General features: G+C 33.4%; 1 pseudogene across 1 annotated transcript; it reads right to left on the minus strand.

Moving 5' to 3' along the window:
- Positions 1-4266: 4266 nt before the first annotated feature.
- LOC115989206 lies at positions 4267-11135 on the minus strand (annotated as a pseudogene). Its single transcript, XR_004091843.1, has 14 exons — positions 10470-11135; positions 10245-10307; positions 9957-10139; positions 9619-9709; positions 9416-9482; positions 9188-9310; positions 8607-8699; positions 8162-8291; positions 7800-7881; positions 7215-7348; positions 6617-6822; positions 6400-6527; positions 5861-6170; positions 4267-4836 (listed from the first exon to the last, which is right to left on the minus strand). The product of XR_004091843.1 is annotated as a probable inactive purple acid phosphatase 1 (transcript).
- Positions 11136-12141: the final 1006 nt, after the last annotated feature.

Here is a 12141-nt window from a genome sequence, read left to right on the forward strand (position 1 = left end):
TCCTTACTCAAATGTAGGGTTGAAGCATCTTAAAAAAAAAAAAAAAAAAAAAAAAAAAAAAAAAAAAAACTAGTATTATGCTGGTGCATGGCTTAATAAAAAATATTTTGATAATATAATTAAATTTAATAACAAATAAAATGAAAAAATAATTAATTCAAAATTTAAGATTAAAAAATAAATTGTACTTGGTACACTTAAAAAAAAATTTATTTCTTATTTGATATTTAAATCATTTGTTTTAGTGTTGAACTGTTGATTTCATTCAAATGGTTATAAATTATATCAACCCTAAACCAGCATATGTATCCAAATGTAACATTCTAAATTAATAATAAATAAAAATATAATACTCTAACTTAATGTAACATTCTAAATTACTAATAAATAAATATAACACCCTAACTTAAAGTAATGTTTGTAATTGTACTGTGTTTTAGCCTTTAAGAACACATATATTATTATTTTTTTATCATAAAAAAATAGATATTAATATTACACATGAAAAAAATAATGAATTCAATAATTGAAACAGTTGAAAACAAAATAAAGCCAAAACCTCAATTCATTAATGAAAAAATATCCAAAGTTTTGAACTTTAAAAAAAAAAAAAAAAAAAGGGAGTTAAGTAAAGATAGACTTGCATAGAAATTTGGATAAATGGATTCTCTCGTATCCAATTTCATGTTTGACAGCAAATTTTGCTTTTAATTAAGGAATATAGATTACATGGAACAAAGCACCAAACAAAAGCCATAACAAATTAAATCCATTATAAAATATTGATGTCAACAACAAATAATCATATTATATATAATAAAAAGGCAACAAATATACAAAATCTATTCAATTTAATGAAAGAAAAAAAAAATTACCTGCAAGGTTGTAGGTAGGGTAGAGAGGAGAAATGAAGAATATAGCAAATAATTGTAAAGTACGTAGTATAAATAATGAAACACCAAAAAATTGTGTGTATATATAGTAGGAATTTAAGGTTGTGAAGAAGATGATATGATAAAAAAGAAGTAGTTTAGGTGGAATTCAAATAATTTTTTTTTTTTTTTAACTTTATTATTAGGAAAAAGATGACATAAGATGCAAATATATCCACACAAAAAAAAAAAAAAAAAGTAGGAAAAAAAAAATGCAGGTTCTATCTTTTTTTTCCTTTGTTTTTTAAAGAAACGTAGAAAAAAATGCAAATTAATCTTTCTTTTTCTTTTACGGTTTTTTTTTTTTTTTGTCTCTCTTTTTTATTTAAATTCTATCTTTAGATAATTTTTGTAGGGTCATGTTTTTCAGCCCAAACCCAAGATGTATGGAATCTTGGACCAGTGAGTCCGGTACAATAAATTTGTAGAGAGTGGGTCGAAGAGCTAGGTTTTAGTGTATGGACAACAGTTAACATGATGTTTATCACAGTTCATCCTCGCTTAACTGTGATAAACATCATGTTAACTGTTGTCCATACACTAAAACCTAGCTCTTCGATCCACTCTCTACAAATTTACTGTATTGGGCTCACTGGTAGCCCCTATCACTCGAGAGGCACCAAAAAAAGCTCCTCAGACCGTTGCCAAAGACCAACCTTCTTTGATAAACCTAGTTCATTCTCGCTTAACTGTGATAAACACCATGTTAACTGTTATCCATACACTAAAACTTAGCTCTTCGACCCACTCTCTACAAATTTATTGTACCGGACTCACTGGTCCAAGATCCCATACATTTTAGGCTTGGACTGAAAAACGTGACCCTACAATTTTATTCTATTGATTTTAGGTTTTGTTGATAACATTTTAGATAAACACAACTATTATAGTTGTAAATCAAATACTATTTTCTTTCATTACTTGATTTGTTATATTTATCCAAAAAATATGTATATTAAAATTTTTGCAATTTGGTGAACTGTGTGTGTATATATAATGAGAATTTTAGGCTGTGAAGAAAATGATATAAACAAAAAGAAGTAGTTTAAGTGAAACTCAAATACTTTTTTTTTTTACTTTATTATTAGGAAAAGGTGACATAAGATGCAAATTTATCCACCAAAAAAAAAAAAATGTAGGAAAAAAGAAATGCAAGTTTTATATTTTTTTTCCTTTTACGTTTTTTAAAGAAACGTAGGGAAAAAAAATGCAAGTTCTATCTTTTTTTCCTTTTTCCTCGTTAGGGATTTAAGCGGGGGAGATTGTGATGCCCAATTTGATTGATTGTGTGATGTGTGTAGGTGTGTGATGAGTCCCACATCAGGTATTTATTGGGTTGAATTGGGTTTTATTAACAACTGCAAGGAGCTTCAATTGTGACTAGTCCTTTTGAGGTATAGTGCAGATGTGGCTAGCGCTTTTCCTTGGGTCGTTACATATGATATAAGAGCCGGCCCGATAATCTTGTGTGGGCTCAGAGACACTACCCCACAAAGTGGGCCCTAACGAGGACATTAGGGATATAAGTGGGGGAGATTGTGATACCTCAATTTGATTGATTGTGTGATGTGTATGGGTGTGTGATGAGTCCCACATCGAGTATTTACTGGGTAGATCTGGGCTTTATTAACAATTACAATGAGCCTCAATTGTGACTAGTCCTTTTGAGGTATAGTGCAGATGTGGCTAGCGTTTTTCCTTGGGTCATTACATATGGTATCAGAGCCGGCCCGGTAACTCCATGAGGGTTCGAAGACACTGCTCCACAAAGAGAGCCCTAACGAGGATGTTAAGGATTTAAGCGGGGGAAATTATGATACCCCAATTTGATTTATTGTGTGGGTGTGTGATGAGTCTCACATCGGGTATTTACTGGATTGAACTGAGCTTTATTAACAACTACAAGGAATCTCAATTGTGACTAGTCCTTTTGAGGTATAGCGCAGATGTGGCTAGTGCTTTTTCTTGGGTCGTTACAATACCGACACGACTTGCCGAACTCCGGTGTCCGAGCGGTGATTTTTTTTTTTCGCTTCTCCGACACGTCGCCGACGCGGCTCCGACACAGTGGACATGCCAGCAGTGAAAAAAAAGAAAAAGAAAAACAGAAAATCACAAATCAACCCTCCCTCTAGTGTCTGCCCCGCTGCCCTCTATCCCTCGCCAGTGCTAGATCAGGCTGATTGGCGAGCTCCATAGACAGTCGCCGTCGACGTCGTGCCTTTTGATCTCTCTCTCTCGCTTTTAGCGTGGACAGGACCGACAAGCGACAGGTCCGACCTCTTCTCTTCTCTCTCTCTCTGCATTTTTTTTTCTTTCTTCGCTTTGGCCAACCTTACCTGACTGTCATTGCGTTACTTATAACGCGTTTTTTTTTTTATTTTTTTTAATCCCACTCTCTCTGGCACTGTGTTATGCTATATATATATATATATATATATATATATATATATATATATAAATTTTTTTTTCTTTACTTTTTGGTTTGTACTCTAAATATTTTATGTGTATTATTATACTACTTTAGGTGTTAATTTACTTATTTGTAGTTCTTATATAATTTAAATTCTAGACATAAACATATTTTATGTCTAAAAATATTAAAAATATGCCTAAATATAAAATTTAATTAATTATTTAATTGCCGTGTCCACCCCGTGTTGTGTTCTTATTTTTCAAAAATTGTCGTATCCCCGTATTTATGCCCGTGTTGTATCCGTGTCTGTGTCCGTGTCCGTGTCCGTGCAACTTAGATAAAATATACAAAATATGATAAAACTCAGATGCCCATCATCAAAATAAAAAATAAAAAATTGGTGGGTTTTTGATACTATCATTTGCTTTTGAAATGAGCTTTTTAATGGTCCTTGCCACTCCATTGCATGGTGCCTTCGAGAGTAATCATTGGGGTACGGCAATGCCACACTGGACAGTTACTTCTATTTTTAGAATATGAGTTTGCTAATAAAATGATGAATTTTTCATTGATAATGTTTGATATGGTTTTTGGGGATTGATAGTAGAAGAGTTCACAGATAAGTCACCCTTATTGCCACTCTACAGAACCGTACATGACATTTTCGAAAATAGTTGGATCATTTTCCTTGTTCGAAAATCTCCTCCCTTCTTCCACTACGCCCCAAAGAGTAAACTAGGATTGATTCAGTCATGCTTTCATTCATTTGACATTTGGGTTCTTCTACTTAATTTTGTCGAAATAAAGACACGGAACCAAAAAACAATGCATAAATACAAATTTTACGTATATTTGCTTTTTTACAATCAGCTGGTTAGAAGATCAGAGATCAATGCAAAACATATACAGCTTATGAGATAAAAGTTTCAGCAACTCAACTAAAAACAAATGCCTACATATTTATATATCTTTGGTTTCTTACAGATATAGCAACCTGTCTCTAGCATTCAAGTAATAATCTTGATAAGAGATTACTTATTCCTTTTTTCTTTGTTTTTTTGCTAAAGAAGAGATTACTTATTCACAATTTTATTGTGGTAAGACAGTCACAATTGTAATTAAAAAAAAAGAAAAAGAAGACAATCATAACTAATGTGATTTCACTACAAGAAGCCTCGTCATTCAAGATGCTAGGGTCATGCTTGGGCAACTATCCACAGTGCAAGCCAAGATATCCCTGTAATCCCGGGAGATTCTGAAAGAGTCGTAAACCTTTCCATCCCTGCTCTTCTTGTACTCAAACAACAGGTTTGAATGGTCAAATGCTGTAAGTTTTATGAATCCATAGTCATAGTCTCTAAAGAAACTCCATTTGGTTTGGAGGGTTGTAAAGGGTGAAAGGCTTGCTCCTGCACCACCAGCAACCACATGAATTGTTCCATTCAAGGTGCCCTTATAGTAGTGCTTCTCTTCATTGGTGCAAATATTCTGCAAAGAAAATGGCAATGAATTGTTAGTATAAAAAAGCTTGCAATTCAATACATTTTCAGACTCAATTGCCTGTAGCTAATATTTATCTCACAAGTAGCATGTCCCATGTCTTTTGAAAGGAGGCACTACTATATTTGATAGTTAAGGAGTGTTTGGATATTTTTCAATAATGGTGACTTTGTAAAAAAAAAGAAAAAAAGAAAAAGAAAAAGGGAAATGATAAGGACTACATGAAAATTTTTGTTTCGGTGTTGTGTTCTGTTTTCCAATTATGGAGTGTTTTTTTTTTTTTTTTTCCAAACTTAAAAATTATAATGATAAAAAAAATTTATAGTGGAGACTGGAGAACCGTGACTGTGCAATTTTGACTTCAAGATTTACTTACTGCTCAACTGCCGCAATCCTACTACAGTCAAGATGCTTGCCCTAATAGGCTATATAGACCATTTTAAGTCAGGTCCATGAAGGGTTTGTTCAAAGCATTTATAAGATATTAGAACCAAAAGAGCCAAGTAATCTTAATACACCATATAATTCTGCAAATTCTGTCCTCTTTGTGTGTATCTAGAAAAAGCATATAGAAATGACTTTTAGATGGAAAGCAGATACAGATTTGCTGTCTAAGTAACATCAAGAGAAGTGGAACCCCTTATTACTAATGTAGCTAATATTACTATTGCTGTCCTTGTTGTTTTTGTTTTTTCTTGGAGATTTTCTGCTTGAGAAAAGCTAATGAAAGATAATTCTCAGAGATGGGGAAAAAGTAATCAAATAAGTCTATATTCTACAGGTCAGTAACTCGTTATTTACAAAACATATACATAACATTAGCAGGTTATTCTGAAACCTGCTACCCAAAATCACATTTCATTGTGACCTTATTTGACTTAAGTTTAGAGGCACAATGGAAATGTTGTAGTTTCCTTTGAAACAATTCATATTAACTTCCTTGTTGGAGTGAGATGCATAAAAAAGATATGGATAAGTAACATTCTTTTTCATGCAGAAATTATAAGAATACCTGGTATATGGGACATGTCCTTTCATAATTGTGCACATGGCCATACACAGCAATGTCCACCTTGTATTTCTGCCAGAGCTTTTGCAGGCTCTCCCTCCCCATTGGTTCCTCAAATGATCCTTCAACTGCATAACTGATACCAGATGAATAACCAAGTACTCGATGTGCAAGAAAAATTAGCCATGGTTGCTTTTGCCTATCAACTAATGCCAAGCAATGCTCAATGAACTTGTACTGCTCAGTTCCTTCCCTCCAGTCATGTTCAGTGTCAGCTATGCAGAAGTGGAACATGCCATAATCGGTGGAGTACCTAGAAAATGAAAATAATATTGTTTACGCCAGTTTCTTGCACATCTAGAATTTAAGTCCTATTGTAGGCCACATATGGGGAGATTGATGTACTGGTACAATATTAATAAAACATATAAATATACAGCTATAGGTGAATGCCAATCACTTAGCAATCTACTTTTTCATATAAAAACACAAACATATAGGTGAATGGAAAGCAAAACAAGTTTGAAATGATATTCCTGTACCAGAATTTGGCTCTGTTCTCAGCAGGGACATAAAACATAGTCTTCGCCAACACGCCACATTCCGCCCCCCAGAGTCCATATTCCCATAGAATGATCCAGTCCCTGGCCAGTCACACTCATGGTTACCACTATAATGATTGTTCACCAAGTGGCACATAAGACAAGGTACAAGACAAGTATAAGCTTAAATATTATGCGTGATATTTTAAGATGAAACCTTGCAATCATGTATGGCACTGTTGATGCAATTGGCTCAACCTGTGCAGTAAATTGGTCCCACTGTGAAATGTATCCATTTGCATAACAAATATCTCCAATGTGGAAAACTATATCAATGTTCTTTAAGTCTCTAATAGGCTCTCGAGTAGCGTTAAGAGAGCCACGCTGGAAATTGTTATATTCGTTGGAACCATCAACTTCATCCTACAGAGGGAAAGGTTTAAGCAAAATTCCAAAAACTACATAAAAATTGGATAGGGCTTCATAATCTTAAACATTGATCCTAAAACTTAAAGCAGCAAATTTTTAATACACAGCAGATTTGATCTTGGAGATCAATATTCTGAGTTTAAGAGAATGAAATTACTGTGCATTCAAAGTGAGAAATTGAATATACTACTGTAAGATCAGGCAGATACTTGTACATTTAATATTATAACAAAAAAAAAAAATGCTAAGCAAGATAAATTAGTATGCTACTGATGATAAATATAAATAAACTGCAATAACCCACACACGAGTCATTGATTAGCCATGGCTGCAATATGGGATTTAATAATTTAGATGTACATAAAATTTTCCAATAGAGTTCAAACCTTCCCCATGTCACCAAAAATAACTACACGTTGTAGAGAATTTTGACCAGGATAAGGAGATGCACTAAACTGATAATTGTTGACTCCAAACATATGTACCATTGAACAATTTATGCCCCAGCTTGTAAGTATATCTGAATAATCATCAATAAAAAAACATAATTGAATGTTGAGTTACTCATAAGTTGAAATGCTGAAAGCGAAATTTCAACAAAGTACCCAACCAATAACTTCTACGGTTCCTATCTTATAGTCAAAACTAATCTAGTGAAAATATTCCTATTTCAAATTCAATCCTTTTGGGTCTATGGGTTAGCCCATTGGTTGTTATTGCTGGAGAGGTGTTACTGATTGATGAAATAAGAAAAGAAATTTAAGAGCTTGTGGATTGAAATTTTCACAAAATTTTGGCCAAAAAGTAAAAACTTAAGCTCAAATAAAATTATACAAAGATTAATATTATGGACATATAAATGCATAACAAAGGAGGTGCTGCTCCTCTGCATAAAACTTGGCCCAAAACCCAATTTTTAAGAGTTCACACCTAAAATCAAAATCATATGCAAGAATAAAGATACAACATACACTGCATTGGGCCACAACTCATTCAGAAAACTCATATGTATAAATCCAGGATCCTGCCATCCCACTGTCCTTGCCGGTGCATCTGCTCAAATATAACAATAAGATGAGTTATGGACCAATGGGAAAGAACTCAAGAACAGATTTTGAGTGATATTTCAACAATATTGAAAAGAAAAATGAACCATCATGCAATTCTTTTGCAAATGTGTCAACCTTCTGAACATAATCTGTCCCAATTCTAGGGATAAGTTTATTTTTTTTCTTTTTCCTTTATGCGTGCTGGTGAGTCCTGATGTTTAGAGCAGCAACATTCCCAGATAGTTTTTAAGAAAAAAAAATTCAAACGTACGAATTTTACACACCACACATGCTGTTACGATCGAAAGTCAGTGTCCCAGCTGGAGAATGCACTTGGTCACCTCCTTTTGGACCCCACTCAACAAAAGCTCCTGCTTCATTGATCCCATATCCACTTGTCCATGTCACAGTCATCAGAGTATCAATTCAAAACCGTGTTATCTACTTGAAATTGTAAGCTTCTTAATGTAAAAGCAGTAACCTAAGGTAGCATTAGAATAAGTATCAAATGTTATTAGTTCAAGGAAAAAAAAAAAGAGTAGAAGAAGGTGCTAGAAAACTAGTGGAACAAAAGCTTCAAGGTAAATGAATAGCTTTACAGTACAAAGCAGAACAGGCAGGATAAATACATGTGCTGTGTTGATAGTCTATGCACAAAATAAGCAGACCTACTCTTGTTATGTCATGTATGAGCTTCAATTATTAAAAGAAAATAAAAATTGGACTTACTTCATTCCATTGTTTCCCTTGAGCTAAGCGTGGGTAAACTGGTGCATTTGGATTTGCAAAAGGTACTTGATTTGAAACTGCCACTAGCTTAGGCTATTATACAGAAAATAAATACATAAATAAACAAATTGCAGAAAAGGTCAATCAAGTTCTAAATGCAAATAGCAAAAAGAAAGCTTTTAATGTAAAAAAGAGAGGTCATGAAAATGGAAAAAGAAAATGAAGGAAGACAAGAAGAGAGCAAAAAGGACATAGGTAGAGGCCTTGCAAGAAGCCATCACTGCCAAGGTTTTAAGGAAAATATGGAGTCAGCATTCAGAATAGCAGATATGGATTGAGTTAGCCAACCCAAAGTAGTTGAGATTAGAGCTTTGTTGTATATATACTATAATCCATGAAGCAATGATCACAAGCATTGTTTATATATGAAATTTCCAAAATATCAAAAGTTAAATATTTTTTTCTTTCTTTCAAAGAACTAAACAGGAAAACGTAATATTTCATTGCATAAGAAATATTGCTTCATATAAAACAAATAAGTTATCATGTAAATATGCAGATATTGACATTTGTGAGCATACATTTGATAAGCCACCAGAAAATAGTGCAAATGAGAAATCTAATCTCTGATTAATCAGCTGAAGCTTCAAATATCCTTTACCAGTGTCTTTGTACTCAGGACTGGAGTAGTTTGCAAACTGATACTGCAAAAGAAGACAATCGAGTTCACACTTTTAGCTCCTTTTCTATGCCAAAGAAGTTCAGGGCAAGAAGAATTTCAAAAAGTCAATGTGCTGTGCAGGATGAACCTTGATAGGTGCAGAACATAGTAGTGGAGGATAAACTCTAGGGTTTACTTCAGGGCAGGTGGAAGCACTGAAAATGTTGAAGTGGAAGGGCTTCCAATTAGATCAATGCCATTAAGGTTTATTACAAGCATAACAAAACAAGAAAAGTTCACAAGGTTCCAAATGTGGACTGAAGGTTCAGAAATGCATTGACATTTACTCACTTGAAATTGGCAGGAGAAAATACTCCTATCCAATCATCAGCTGATGGCTTTGGAAACCATACTCCAATGTCACCCATTCTGTAGTTTGCTCCTAAAACAGTGAACAAAACTTGCATCAGCCGCAAAACAAAATCTACATTAAGCACAATTTTAGTGGTTTGATCCCCCAACACAAACTACAATCCACATAGGAAATTCAATGGCCATATTTTATTTTTACAACTAAAAAGCATGCAAACTTGAAGATCATCAAGTTCAATCAAGCAAGTTCCTGATTAAAATACATATTCTAAATGATTAGACAGAGATGAAAGAAGCACAATGCTGTTGAGGCATACCTTTAATCCGAGGACTGTAGGAGAAGCTTTAATATAAGCATCGCGATTAAGATCAACTGTTGCCTTATGAATCGCAATTTTTGACAGAGGCTGATCCCCATGTGACCATGCTTCTTGAAGGGTTGTAAGAACCAAAAATATTGCCAAGGACAACAAAATTAGTCCTCTCATCCCAACCAAGATCTGAGTTCAATAAAAAGGATATAAGTTCATACTTCAAAGTGAAAAACAAAATTGCAACTCCAAAAACATACTTTCAAGAATTAAACTAACTTATTACACACACACATTTTTTTTTTTTTTTCCGAGCACGGTACCTGGGCTGATATTATTAACCGTGCTAACCTTGTACTGCAACCAATATAATATGAAGCTCAAAAGAATGTCAAGATACTATCTTCCCACTAAAAGCAGAATGAATGCAACATATGAATGAAATTGAAACTCCAAAAATATTCTTTCAAGAAGCAAAATTGCATAAAACACATGTAACCAGACAGACTTAATACATACCTTAACTAGCACTGTCAATATAGTCATCATAAAAATTCAGACAGACTTAATACAGTAACCAGCATAATATATAGCTCAAAAGCACTTCAAGATACTATCTTTCCCCCTTGAAAGCAGAATTGAATTGCAAAACACTGGCATATACACACCGATATTATCAACCAAATGAACCCATCAAAATGGAAAGCCCAATCAAATTCCCACAATAGGCTTACATTGCAAGGGTACAAATACACCAAAGAAATACCTCTACTTACTGATTCTACTGCAAAGGAAGCAGAATAACAATTGAGAATCCAAAACAAGCAACTGGGTATTCACCCAAACTTCAGTAAGAAGCACAAGATAAGAAAAAGAAAGAAATTTGGTGCACCTGTAGAGAATTGTACTGCCAAGAACGAAAGGTCAACGTGAAACAAATAAATAAACCAAAGATGGTAAATTTGTAAATAATTTAAATTGAGGAATTTAAGAAATTATAGAAAAACATTGGACTTTGGAATATCTAAGAGAAGATTCGACCGTTGGTACCGAGATTAAAGCTGAGTCGTCACTTGTTCATTGATGGACATACTACGAAATACCCTCTTTTTCCTTCTTTCTTTCGGGTTTGGGGGATTAGAACCCAAGTTTAGTTTAGTTTAAAAGAAGATGTTCACTATATATGTCTGCATTTGGTAGCCTACAAATTTATGGTAGGCTTACAATGCAGTCCTTTTTGGAAGAGAAATGTTACCTTAACGAAATTTTCACAATAAATTTAAGCAACAAGTTATTATTAATTGTTACGAGTAAAAAAAAAAGTAATTTTAGGTGTAGATTCAAATTTGAATCAATAATAACTTGTCACTAAAATTTATTGTAAAAATATTACAGAAATACTACTTCTCTTTTTGAAAAGTTGGTTAGTTTTACGGTGCTAGTGTTTTTAGCATCAGTCATAGATAATTGGGATCAAAACGATATTTTGACTTATATCCCAATTATTTATAAATAAATAATAATAATAATAATAATAAAACTATCATATTAAATCCAAGGAAAAAAAAAAAAAAAAAAACACGCTGGTCCAAAACAAGTAGTTACACAAACCGCTACTATAAAGATAATAGGTATGCCCATAGCCTTGTAGCTGGATTGACATCTCCCCTTGCACAAAGTAATTGGGAGTCTAAAGGGAAAAATGTTCGAATTGTAAGGTTAACAGCATATTGTAACTATCTCAAAATAAAAAGTAAAAGTTATGAACAATGCCACACCACACTGAACAATTGATTCACTGTTTCTTCATCATTAGAACATGAGTTTGCTGATAAAATTATGATGATATTTCATTTATAATGTTTGATATGATCGGCTGGTTGGAAGATCAGAGATCATGATATAGCAGCCTGTCCCTAGCATTCAAGTATTGATGTTGATAAAAGATTACTTATTCACAATTATATTGTGGTAAGACAATCATAATTGTTATTAAAAATTTAAATTAAAAATAAAATAAAAAAGAAGAAGAAGAAAGAAGACAATCATAAGTAATGTGAAGTCACTACAAGAACCCTCATCATTCAAGATGCTAGGGTCATACTTGGGCAACTATCCACAGTGCAAGCCAAGATGTCCCTGTAATCCCGGGAGATTCTAAAAGAGTCATAGACTTTTCCATCGCTGCTCT

The sequence above is a fragment of the Quercus lobata genome, chromosome 5 (genome assembly GCF_001633185.2).
Source record: "Quercus lobata isolate SW786 chromosome 5, ValleyOak3.0 Primary Assembly, whole genome shotgun sequence".
In the NCBI taxonomy this organism is placed as follows: domain Eukaryota; kingdom Viridiplantae; phylum Streptophyta; class Magnoliopsida; order Fagales; family Fagaceae; genus Quercus; species Quercus lobata.